This window comes from Dendrobium catenatum, unplaced genomic scaffold, assembly GCF_001605985.2.
Source record: "Dendrobium catenatum unplaced genomic scaffold, ASM160598v2 fragScaff_scaffold_40, whole genome shotgun sequence".
Lineage (NCBI taxonomy): Eukaryota > Viridiplantae > Streptophyta > Magnoliopsida > Asparagales > Orchidaceae > Dendrobium > Dendrobium catenatum.
The window spans coordinates 128,297-134,296 of record NW_021318502.1 but is presented as its reverse complement, the minus strand read 5'-3'; positions in this window follow the sequence as shown (position 1 = coordinate 134,296).

The window sequence follows — 6,000 nt, the reverse complement described above, 5'->3', positions numbered from 1 at the left end:
GATTCAATAATTCGTGCATTATTCTTCTATTAGATATGTTTTATGAAAGAAGTTTTGAAAAATTAATATTTCTTTTTCTCGTTTATTCCTTGATTTGGATATTGAATTAAAAAGTTTTTTTAGCCTTTAAAAAAACTTGAGCTTGGATTAACAATTTATGAATTTCTTACTTTTTCTGGATTATGCATTGTCAATCCAATTCTACTAAGTTTTTGATTAAAACCAAGAGGTAACTTTCTCATTTTAAGAATATTTGTTTTTCACTAAAGCATGGAACATTTTCTTTTTTTCTTTTATTTCTTTTATTTATTTTGTTTTTTTTTGTGCCTCCTCTCTTTTTGATAATGTCAAAGGGGGAGAACGTATTGTTGAATTTTTATACTGTTATCGTATTTGTATCTTGTTTTCAAAAAATTAAAAACAACAAAAATATTTTCGTCTCCCCTATTTTTTAAAAGTGTTATTCTAGTGAGGGAAAGATTAGGAGAAATTATTCTTTTTGAAAATTCAAATTAAATTATTTGCAATCATCAAAAAGAGAGAGATTGTTGCGGATCTATGGTTTATGATTTTGATGATAGCAAACATTCCTTATTTCTCTACGATAGTCTTATATGCTAATGTTTCAGGTCCACACGATCAGACTGCAATTTGGAACGAGCTCAAGAATGGGTAGACGTAGGTCAAGGTTTGACCGAACCACTATAAATCCGGTGTGTTCTTTTCTTATTATCGCTTCCGCATTTATTTTTCTTATGCATTTTTTTGTGGTGATTTTGGTTTGGGTTTTTGTCTTTGTTTAAAATATTCTTCTTTTCCAAATCACCTCTCTCTTTATTAGCCTTGGTCCAGTTCATATATGGCCTAATATCCCTAACGAACTTTCAATTTTCAAAGAATTGTGTGCATTAGATAGGTTAGTATGCTTCTTATTTCATGCATCAAAGTCATTTAATAAAGTCATATGATCGTTATCTAAAGTAGAGTATTCAATAATTAAACTAACATGCTCTTTTATAAATTAAAGAATTCAGTATTAAGACTAGCATGTATTTTTTTCAGCTTCATATACGAATCATGAATATTTTCAAAAATAAAGAGTAATTCATCATAGAAAAGTTGGCATACCTCATCTTGATCTGATTGATCAAGATTATCAATAGTCATAAGACACAAGTTTGTTACCTCCTTCTCTACTTCTATTTCTGATGATTCTGAAGTGAAGTAGGCCCAAAAAGCTTTCTACATCTTTTGCTTTCCCCTCTTGAGTTTTGGCTTCTCTTCACTCTTTTCCTTGATCGGATGAGTCTTTATGTTGGTGCATTCAACTAGGAGGTGACTTAGTTTCCTACACTCGAAGCAAATTATGTTAGAATTAGCTTTATTATTTTTGTTCTTTTTACCTTTGCTCCAATTGTGCTGATGATGTCCCTATTTTTTTAGGAAACTCTTGAATTATCATGTCATTAAGATGATATGGTCATCCTCCTTCGCTGTAGTACTATCACTTTCTAAATTATTTGCTTTTAGTGCTATAATTCTCTTCTTGTTCTTTTCTCCTGCATCACTGTGCCTTTAACTTACTCCTTGCTCGTATGTAATAAGTGGCCCAAGAAAATTATCAATGAAATAAACATTCAAGTCTTTAGATTCAGTAATTGTAGTTATCATGGCTTCATAAGAACTAGGTAAATAGTGTAGAATCTTATTAACTTTTTTAGAGTTTGATAATTCTCTATGTAATACATATAAGGATGTCACTATTTGAATAAACCTAGTGTACATTTAAGATACAATCTCATTAGGTTTCATGCAAAAGAATTCATAGTCATATAGTAGATTATTTAGTCTAGACTGTTTGACTTCACTAGTTCCCTCATAAGTGATAAATTATCTATCTCAAATCTCCTTTCCTATAGTGCATATAGAAACTTACAGATAGTCTTCAGATTTTAAAGCACAAAAAAAATAATTAAAATATTTAGCATTTAACTGTGCGAATTCGCTATCCTTATAACTCTATTCAGTAAAAGAAATATTAATTTTGACACCATTAACTACATGCGATGAAAGTGAATATCCAATTTGAATCATATGCCAAATTCTATAGTCATTTGATTATAAAAAAGCAGGCATGCATATTTTCCTGAAATCAAAAAAAATATTTTCAAACAATTGTGGACATGTTATCGAATAACCCCCACAGTATTACGATTACCAAAATGAGCCATTGATCATTCTTCAAAAGTTTAATAAAACTTTATTTTTGAAACTCACTATCATACCACTTGAAATTTCATGAATGTCATCAAATCTTAAAGAGCTAGGCTCACCAAGAGGGGGGGTGAATTCTTAATTTTAAAATTTTTCCCAACTTTAAAATAATGATGATAATATTTTTGAAAGAGTTTTCAGAAATTGAAAATATCAAATTCTAATTGATTGTAGAAGAGAACGTGTTTATCAAAAATATTAATTTAACTATAATAATATTTTGATTTACGAAATAAAGTAATAATCACCAATTTTTCCAAACAGTTATAATAGAAATAAAATGTAAGAAAAATAAAAGTGTAAAAAGGAAAAAAATACACGAGAGATTTTTATAGTAGTTTAATCAACCTTAACTAACATCCACTCCTCGGAGTCCTTCACTCCGAGTATTACACTAATTACTAAGTGACTCTCCTTTTGATCCTATAGCAAGGTGGAGAAGCCCTTACAGACTCACTTTCACCAAATCTAATACGATGGAGTGTTGGATGCTATATCACCCTTTCGGTGATGGTAGCAAACCTTAACTCATTTTTTCGCCCTCTTGAAGAAGATAGAGAACATCAGCTCCTTTTTCCCCCTCCTGGAGAAGGCAAAAAACCTTAGCTCATTTTTCTCCCTCATGGAGAAGGCATAGTACCTCGAGGACTTGACCTAGAAGCCTCTCTCCCAAGAGATCTTCCAAAAACTCACTAAGGCCATAGGAGGAGTAAGGGTGTGGCTTGCTTAGAGCAACCATATGATCCCCTCACACTCCTTCTCCCTCAGGACCTTCTCCTTCAGCAGTCACTCAATCCTCTCGCCATTAGAAAGTGAATTTTTGAAACATTCTTATGTATTGGGCTTCAAGAAACCCTAAAAAATTAAGTTAACCGTCATTGTTCATACCGTACGATTCATGTTTGTACAATATGATCAGTTCAAAACTAGTCCCATCTAGTACAATGTAAATAATCATTCAAGCAAACTGTTTAATTAATTCAAACACATCGTACAGTATGACCCAAAGATCATTTAATACGATTTGTTTGATTTCCTCTATTCGCATAAGATAATTCCTAGGACAACTAAAAATTATCTCAACTAATCGTCACGTACTACTATCATCGTACAGTACAGGTAATTGATTTCAAGTAGATCATCCAATATGGTATGAATATCGTACAATATGATTAGTTCAAAAAAATCATGGGTTCCTTTGGTACAATCTTTAGGATGATCGAATTTCATCTTTGTTAATCGTTTGGTATGATCAATATCATATAATACGATCAACTATCATTAATTAAACTATGATTTAATTGATTAATTATAGGGGTTAATTTTAGCAAGATTTTAAATATTTGTATAGTACAAATAATATCGTATAGTATGATTAATTTGAAAATTAAATTTCAAAATCTTACTTAAATTAATCTTACGGCTAGAATTTTTTTATCTTACGGTAGTACGATTAGTTCACAAAAACTAATTTTATAATTAATCGTTAATTAGCATGTTCTTTCTATATTGATAGTACAATACAATTGTAAGTCATACAATATGATTAGTACAAAAGTTTTAACTTTTAAAATTTATCTCACTCCATCTGTGTTTGTGTGCGGTCACGTACCCAATTATATACTCTCTTATATAGCCAGACTCAAGAAATAGAAAATAAAGTAAAATAAAATTACAAACTTTGTTTACTTGACATTCCTATTTTACATATTATTGAGCTTTCAGTAGCTTTGAGTAGTGGATGTCTTACCTATAATATTAGTGCTCACATAACATTTAATGAGAAAAGTAATAATTCAATCAATAATATTTGTCATCATCAAAATCACATACTATGGATCCTGGATTGCAACATATATCTCGATAGTTAATATTTTGGGTTTTTACAATTGGTATCAGAGAAATACACTTGCTAGAAGATAGGAACTAAGTACCATACAAGACAAAGAGCTATGCCATGGGAGCCACCTTTTGAATCCTAAATGAGACAAAGTGTTATGGGGTGGGAGCCACCACTTGACTTGTAGGGGTCACATCTAGAATTATATGTACCTGGTGAATGATTTTTGGGATAATGATAGTGATGAGGACATAAATTACTTAACTGGGGGAGATTGTGAAACCCCTTAAGTAAAAGAAGATAAACTCTTAAATATCGAGGCGCATTTTAATGTAATTATTGGAATTTGAACATTATTCGATCATGATTGTAACAATAATATGAAATCTAGCAATATTTATGATTTAGAATATTATGCAATTAAACTCGAACATGATTTGAAACCTTTATTATTAGTTTATATTTATGCATATTATAACTTATAGCTGTCTCGATGATTGCATTGAAACATAAATAATGGAAAGTATAATAATAATAAGATTGAATAGATGGTGGTTGAAAAATCAAGTGTGTCACTGTAAAGATTTATTATTAACTGATTACATAAGGACTAAAAACTCCAAAAAAAGATAATATACTGAGAAGAACAAAGTTCACATCGCTAGCTTGTGCAAAGGTTCTCAAATTCATGATTGAGGGTTATGACGCAATTTTATATACCAAGGGTTAATTTTATTTGAGATGAACTTTTGTTTATATTTCTCTGAATAATGAAATAATTGTGATATTTGATCAGTTATGTGTATCATGCCTAATATTTTCATCAAAGTGCAATCACATTAAGTATAATAAGATAGACTATAACTTTGTTAAGGGAACATACAAATTCATGATTGAGGGTTATCACTCAATTTTATGTACCAGGAGCTAATTTTATTTGAGATGAACTTTCGTGTATATTTCTTTGAATAATGAATTAATTGTGATACATTATCAATTATATGTATTATGCCTAATATTTCCATCCAAGTGCGATCACAATAGGTATAATATGATATACTATAACTTTGTTAAGAGAAAATACAATCATAATGGCTATAACAAAATTATGGGCAAATTGAGGGAACCCACGGGGGTCATATTGCGCGGGGAATGAAAATATAGCTCATTATGTGGCAGTAGTTGACGAAACTAGAGCAAGCAAGTTCTCCATGCTCTAATCCTACAACCTTAACTTTGTAAATTTGTTGCACCTGAGGTTGTGCATTGGAGTGTTTTGTTTTGAAAACAGTGAATTTAAGAATGCTAATTCTTACCTTAATGATATACTTTTTTCCAAAGATAATACATGGAGCAATACTGAAAATTTCAGAAGCTTTTTTTTAAAGAAATAAGTACACACGTAGGATAATTTTATTAGTTTCAATGGTCTCTTATTTTAGACTCCATCCTTCTATTCTCTACAAAATCTTGCACGAGCAATGATTCACACTTTTTAAGGATTATATTACTTCAAAACATAGTCTGATTTATGTCTGATCTAGAGAAATGGTTGACCTTTTAATGTTTTTTAAAACAAGAATAATTAAATAAATTTCTGTGTAAATTTGATCATTATTCTTTATCTTTTTAGAAAATTCAGGAAAGTTTTTACAAAATTAAGTTAGTCCCCCGCTATAAGAAATTTCTGGCCCCGCCACTAAACATGATGTACTATAAGGTGCCCAATTCTGACATCTTACGTGAATGCTCTAGCCTCGAAAAAGCTAGTCACTTTCCATTCAACTTTCTTTACTAATGCATAATTTCTATCCTCGACAAAGCTAGTCACTTTCCATTCAACTTTCTTTACTAATGCATAATACTTCAGTAATTCATCTATCTCA